Here is a 7500-nt window from a genome sequence, read left to right as displayed (position 1 = left end):
GAGGACTCGACGGGTGACGCGTTCGGAGGGACGGTCGTCCCTTCTCGAGACGGACCGAGGCCTTGTTCGTCGTCGACGATTAACGAGCATGACTCGCTATTTCTTCACGCTTTCTCGCTTGATCGCCGGTAGGCTTATCATAATAGTTCGCCGTCTCGACGCGTCTTCGACATCTACGGGGGTGCGAGAAAGCCGGCGGTCAAACGCGCATCGACCGACCGTTCATTACGGAGACTCCAACGTCCTCGTCACGATTCGTTCCTCTCGATCGACGCGGTTAAAGAGTTAGCGATTACCTCCCGGTGTACGCTAGAGGAAGGCGTAAAAAAAAAAAAAAAAAAAAAAAAGTTCGAGGAATCGAGCGGTAGTTTGTCTCGGTCGAGCTAGTTCCGGAACGCGTTACCGATACACGCGCCTGCCCCGCCCGCCCCCCGCTTCTTTTCTGTTACCGTTCCTTCAGCTTTTCATTTCTTTATCGCTTTTCTTTGCGCCCGCCCTCCCCCCCCCCCCGCCCCCCGCCTTACCTTTTTTTTCCTCGCCGCCGAAGCCGCCGGGGGGCCGCGGACCGGGCAGAGGTGGCGGCCCCCGGCCCCGCCCGCCCCCCCCCCCCCCCCCCCCCGCCTTCCGCCAGTCGGTTGGCCGCCCCGGGAGACTTTAGGAGCCGGCGGCGTCCCTGCCGCCTCTGTGCCCGCGCGGCAGAGGGGAGTCCCGGCGGCGTGCGGTCTCTAAGCCCGGCTGCCGAGTCGCTGCCCTGCCGTGCCCGTGCCCCGGCTCCCGCCTCCCTCCCTCCCTCCCTCTCGCCCTGCTGCGCGCCTGCCCGCCGCCCCCGCCGCGGGCTGAAAAACCAACGAACGCAAAACGGGGCAGCGGTGGGTGTGTGTCTGTGTGAAAAAAAAACCCGCAAACGACCCAAACGGAAACCTTCTCCGAATCCCTGTATCCCCCCCCTCCCCAGCCTGCCTCTGCGCCGGCCTCCCTCCCCTGCCGCTGCCGCCGCCGTCGCGACCGAGCGCGGGAACGTTGGCGTGGCGGGAACCGGCGCCCTTTCGCCGTGGGCGGGCGGGCGGGCGGGCGGGGGCCCGGTTGCCGGGCAGCGGGGCGCGCGCGCATGCGCAGAGCGCGCGGCTGCGGACGCACACCTCCCCCAGCCCGCCCCCCCCGCTGCTCCGGGGCGCCGGAGAGTCTGCGGTCGGGGCGGAGGGGCCGCACCCGCCGGCCGGCGCGTACGGAACTGCAGCGCGGGGAGGGAGAGAGGGCGGGAGGGGGAGCGCGCGCGCGCAGGTGTGCGTGTCGGTGTGTCTGTGTCTGTGTCTGTGTCTGTGTCTGTGTCTGTGTCTGTGTCTCTGTGTGTGTGTGTGTGTGTGTGTGTGTGTGTGTGTCTCCGTGTCTGTGTGTGTGTCTCTCTGAGCGCGCGTGTGCCGCCGGGGGGGGGGGCGGGTGGCGTCTGCAGGGTCGCAGATACTTCTTCTAATACATTTGTTTCATTAAAAAAAGAAATAATAACCCGGCAAGGGACGCCCCGTCCTGAAGTCTCCCGGCAGACGGCGAACTCGCCCCGGGGGCCGCCGCCTCTACCCGGCCCCTCCCCTACCAGCTGGGGAGGAAAAAAGCCGGCCGGGAGGGCAGACTTGCCGTGAGCCGGGGGGGGGGGGGGGGGAGGGCGGGGCGGAGCGGAGCGGAGAGGCTGGACGGGGCGGTGAAGCCGGCGAGCGCACGGCGGCCACCGGTTCGGGGCGGGGGGGGCGCGTGCCTGTGGGCGCGTGCGTTGAGGGCGGCGGCGGGGGAGGGGGGCGTTTAAAAAACCCGAAATTCTTAAAAATCCATTCAAAATGACGGGGTGGCCGTCCTTGTACCATGATTCGCGTAAATCCCGAAAAAGGGGAAAAAAAAAAGTTAACCCCCCCGGACCCCCCCCCACGCCCCCCGCCGCCCTGCTGAAACAGGGACGGGGTGGCCCTTGCGCCAGATTCGCGTAAATCCCGAAAAAGGGGGGAAAAAAAAGTTAACCCCCCCGGACCCCCCCCCACGACCCCCGCCGCCCTGCTGAAACAGGGACGGGGTGGCCCTTGCGCCAGATTCGCGTAAATCCCGAAAAAGGGGAAAAAAAAAAATTAACCCCCCCGGACCCCCCCCCACGCCCCCCCGCCGCCCTGCTGAAACAGGGACGGGGTGGCCCTTGCGCCAGATTCGCGTAAATCCCGAAAAAGGAGAAAAAAAAAAAATTAACCCCCCCGGACCCCCCCCCCCGCCCCCCGCCGCCCTGCTGAAACAGGGACGGGGTGGCCCTTGCGCCAGATTCGCGTAAATCCCGAAAAAGGGGGGAAAAAAAAGTTAACCCCCCCGGACCCCCCCCCACGCCCCCCCGCCGCCCTGCTGAAACAGGGACGGGGTGGCCCTTGCGCCAGATTCGCGTAAATCCCGAAAAAGGGGGAAAAAAAAAGTTAACCCCCCCGGACCCCCCCCCACGACCCCCGCCGCCCTGCTGAAACAGGGACGGGGTGGCCCTTGCGCCAGATTCGCGTAAATCCCGAAAAAGGGGGAAAAAAAAAGTTAACCCCCCCGGACCCCCCCCCACGCCCCCCGCCGCCCTGCTGAAACAGGGACGGGGTGGCCCTTGCGCCAGATTCGCGTAAATCCCGAAAAAGGGGGGAAAAAAAAGTTAACCCCCCCGGACCCCCCCCCACGACCCCCGCCGCCCTGCTGAAACAGGGACGGGGTGGCCCTTGCGCCAGATTCGCGTAAATCCCGAAAAAGGGGAAAAAAAAAAATTAACCCCCCCGGACCCCCCCCCACGCCCCCCCGCCGCCCTGCTGAAACAGGGACGGGGTGGCCCTTGCGCCAGATTCGCGTAAATCCCGAAAAAGGAGAAAAAAAAAAAATTAACCCCCCCGGACCCCCCCCCCCGCCCCCCGCCGCCCTGCTGAAACAGGGACGGGGTGGCCCTTGCGCCAGATTCGCGTAAATCCCGAAAAAGGGGGGAAAAAAAAGTTAACCCCCCCGGACCCCCCCCCACGCCCCCCCGCCGCCCTGCTGAAACAGGGACGGGGTGGCCCTTGCGCCAGATTCGCGTAAATCCCGAAAAAGGGGGAAAAAAAAAGTTAACCCCCCCGGACCCCCCCCCACGACCCCCGCCGCCCTGCTGAAACAGGGACGGGGTGGCCCTTGCGCCAGATTCGCGTAAATCCCGAAAAAGGGGGGAAAAAAAAGTTAACCCCCCCGGACCCCCCCCCACGCCCCCCCGCCGCCCTGCTGAAACAGGGACGGGGTGGCCCTTGCGCCAGATTCGCGTAAATCCCGAAAAAGGGGGAAAAAAAAAGTTAACCCCCCCGGACCCCCCCCCACGCCCCCCGCCGCCCTGCTGAAACAGGGACGGGGTGGCCCTTGCGCCAGATTCGCGTAAATCCCGAAAAAGGGGGGAAAAAAAAGTTAACCCCCCCGGACCCCCCCCCACGACCCCCGCCGCCCTGCTGAAACAGGGACGGGGTGGCCCTTGCGCCAGATTCGCGTAAATCCCGAAAAAGGGGAAAAAAAAAAATTAACCCCCCCGGACCCCCCCCCACGCCCCCCCGCCGCCCTGCTGAAACAGGGACGGGGTGGCCCTTGCGCCAGATTCGCGTAAATCCCGAAAAAGGAGAAAAAAAAAAAATTAACCCCCCCGGACCCCCCCCCCCGCCCCCCGCCGCCCTGCTGAAACAGGGACGGGGTGGCCCTTGCGCCAGATTCGCGTAAATCCCGAAAAAGGGGGGAAAAAAAAGTTAACCCCCCCGGACCCCCCCCCACGCCCCCCCGCCGCCCTGCTGAAACAGGGACGGGGTGGCCCTTGCGCCAGATTCGCGTAAATCCCGAAAAAGGGGGAAAAAAAAAGTTAACCCCCCCGGACCCCCCCCCACGCCCCCCGCCGCCCTGCTGAAACAGGGACGGGGTGGCCCTTGCGCCAGATTCGCGTAAATCCCGAAAAAGGGGGGAAAAAAAAGTTAACCCCCCCGGACCCCCCCCCACGACCCCCGCCGCCCTGCTGAAACAGGGACGGGGTGGCCCTTGCGCCAGATTCGCGTAAATCCCGAAAAAGGGGAAAAAAAAAAATTAACCCCCCCGGACCCCCCCCCACGCCCCCCCGCCGCCCTGCTGAAACAGGGACGGGGTGGCCCTTGCGCCAGATTCGCGTAAATCCCGAAAAAGGAGAAAAAAAAAAAATTAACCCCCCCGGACCCCCCCCCCCGCCCCCCGCCGCCCTGCTGAAACAGGGACGGGGTGGCCCTTGCGCCAGATTCGCGTAAATCCCGAAAAAGGGGGGAAAAAAAAGTTAACCCCCCCGGACCCCCCCCCACGCCCCCCCGCCGCCCTGCTGAAACAGGGACGGGGTGGCCCTTGCGCCAGATTCGCGTAAATCCCGAAAAAGGGGGAAAAAAAAAGTTAACCCCCCCGGACCCCCCCCCACGACCCCCGCCGCCCTGCTGAAACAGGGACGGGGTGGCCCTTGCGCCAGATTCGCGTAAATCCCGAAAAAGGGGAAAAAAGTAGAAATTAGCCCCCACCACCACCCACCCACAGCTCGGCCTGGGGAGAACCGGGCTGGCCGGTCCAGCCGGCTCCGGAGCACGTGGCGGCCGGCCGCCACGTGCACCCGCCTCCGCGGCCGGACGCCACGTCTACCCGCCTCCGCGGCCGGACGCCACGTCTACGAACCTCCGCGGCCGGACGCCACGTCTACCGACCTCCGCGGTCGGACGCCACGTCTACCGGCCTCCGCGGTCGGACGTCACGTCTACCGGCCTCCGCGGTCGGACGCCACGTCTACCGGCCTCCGCGGTCGGACGCCACGTCTACCCGCCTCCGCGGCCGGACGCCACGTCTACCGACCTCCGCGGTCGGACGCCACGTCTACCCGCCTCCGCGGTCGGACGCCACGTCTACCGGCCTCCGCGGTCGGACGCCACGTCTACCGACCTCCGCGGTCGGACGCCACGTCTACCGACCTCCGCGGTCGGACGCCACGTCTACCGACCTCCGCGGTCGGACGCCACGTCTACCGGCCTCCGCGGTCGGACGCCACGTCTACCCGCCTCCGCGGCCGGACGCCACGTCTACCGGCCTCCGCGGTCGGACGCCACGTCTACCGGCCTCCGCGGTCGGACGCCACGTCTACCGGCCTCCGCGGCCGGGCGCCACGTCTACCGACCTCCGCGGCCGGGCGCCACGTCTACCCGCCTCCGCGGCCGGTGGCGGCCGCTAGGTCTACCCGGCTCCGCAGGTGGCCGCCAGGTCGACCCGGCTCCGGGGCCGGCGGCGGCCGGCGGCGGTCCCCGGAGAGCGCGGACCGTCGCTGTCGGCGCGTCCGGCGAAAAGGGTGGCCACGTCTACCGGGCTCCGGCGGGACTTGGTCGCGTTTCCGGGGCTGAGGGGTAGACGTGTTGTCCCCGCCGCCTGCTCGGAGCTGCCCAAGGGGTCGCTGTTTTTCGCTGCCTCCAGTTACGTCATCGTAAAAGGCGGCGGCGGCGGCGCGCCCCCCCGGTGGGCGGAGGCACCGTTCTTGCAGCTTGCCGGGGGCGGGGACGTGCCTGTCCGTACTATAGGAGGGAGTGGGGACTCGCCTCCGAGAGCGGCGCTAGCCAGCGGCTGCAACGGCCTCGCCTCGGCCGGCCAAGTGGGGCGCTCGGCGGGCGTAGTGGCGGTTCCCCCGGACGGTTCGGCTCCCGCGGAGCAGGGCGAAGAGCGAAGACCGGCGGCGGCGGCCGCCGCCGGCACTCGAACGCTGGAAGGGCGGGGGGAGCGCAGCGGAGCTCGGCGCGGCTTTCCCCCGTCCCCCCGAGGGCCCGATGATGGCGATGGCGAGTGCTGGTAGAGGCCCCGAGGCAGAGATGCCTGCGAGAGCCCAGCCCGCCGCGGCGGCCGCCGCCGGCTCCTGAGGGCCAGGGGATGGGGGCGGGCGAGGTGGCGGCACCTCGTCCTTTGTTTTTCTCCGGCCTTAAGCCGGAGCCCGCCAAGCGGGCAGAGAGCGGCGGCCGGTCGTGGTGGCCGGCAGCCGGGCGCACGCAGACGGCCGGGGGGTTTCGAGCCTGCCGCGGCTTTCCCCGGCCCCCCCCAGGGAGGGCCCGATGATGGCGCGGGCGAGGCGGCGGCGCCTCGGCCTCCTTTTTGCCGGCGCGAGCCATACGCGGGCGGCCCGTGGCGTCTGGCCTACCCCGGCTTCCCCCGTCGCCGGAGGGCTCGACGAGAAAGTCTGCACGCGGCGGGCGAGGCGGCGGCGGCGCCCCGTCCTTTTTCTCCGGCCCTAAGCTGGAGCCCGCTGAGCGGGGGAAGATCAATGGCAGCCGGTCCCGGTGGCCGGCAGCCGAACGCAGGTGGCCGGGGGGTAGGCTTTCCCCGTGCTCCGATCCCCGGCGATGGCGCGGGCGAGGCGTGGCGCCTCGTGTTATTTTTTTTTCTTTTTTCTTTTCCCACCGTGAGGGCGACGGGCAAAGACCGGCGGCCGGTGGCGGTCGCCGGCACTCTGGAACGCTGAAGGGCCCGGGGGAGTCGAGCCTGCCGCGGCTTTCCCCCGGTCCCGGTGACCTCGCTCGAGGGCGTTGTTGTCTGGAGCGGGTGGCCGGCGGCACCTCCCGCTCCTCCCCCCGTCTTTGACCGACTCAGACCCGCAGGCAGCGCCCGCCGAGGCGTCCCCGGGCGCGTCGGGAGAGGCTTCTCGGCGGGCCGGCTCTGCCGGTGTTCAGGCCGGCGTTGCACCTCTCCGCAGACGTTGCCCTCTCGCTCGCACGCAGGGCCCCGCGTCCGCCGCCCAGCCAGCCCTCCCCGGGCGGGCGGGGGAGCGGGCGCGCGCGGCCGTCGCTGTCCCAGGAACCGTGGCCGCGGGGCCTCCGCTTGCTTTTGTCCTCCTTCGCTGCCTTTCCGTACTTACCCGATCGATGAGGCGCTTAGGGCGCGTCGGAGAGGCTTCTCGGCGGGCCGGCTCTGCCGGTGTTCAGGCCGGCGTTGCACCTCTCCGCAGACGTTGCCCTCTCGCTCGCACGCAGGGCCCCGCGTCCGCCGCCCAGCCAGCCCTCCCCGGGCGGGCGGGGGAGCGGGCGCGCGCGGCCGTCGCTGTCCCAGGAACCGTGGCCGCGGGGCCACCGCTTACTTCTCCGCTGTCTTTCCTTTACCGATCGATGAGGCCTTTCGGGTCGCGTCGGAGAGGGCCCCCGGCGGGCCGGCTCCTCCGTGCTCCCCGTCATAGGGAGCAACGGCGGTGTCCGGTGTTCAGGCAGGGCGGTCTCCTTTCCAATTCGCTTCCCGTCGCACGCGAGGTGTTGTCCTCCTCCCCCGACCGAGCGAGCGAGCGAAGGGGGCCGTGACGATGGCGGCGGTGTCGGCGGCGGGGCGCGCGCCTCGCCGCGTCGCCGCGCGCCCCCCCCTCCCCGGCTCGGCGGGGTTTCCTCGGACTTCTTTACCGATCCGGGCTGTGTGACGGCCGCGTGGCCCCGTGAGCCCTCAGGTGTCCGAAACCACGCGAGGCGCCGGTGCCGG

The sequence above is a fragment of the Aptenodytes patagonicus genome, unplaced genomic scaffold (assembly GCF_965638725.1).
Source record: "Aptenodytes patagonicus unplaced genomic scaffold, bAptPat1.pri.cur scaffold_531, whole genome shotgun sequence".
NCBI lineage: Eukaryota > Metazoa > Chordata > Aves > Sphenisciformes > Spheniscidae > Aptenodytes > Aptenodytes patagonicus.
Note: the sequence above shows the minus strand (reverse complement) of the source record.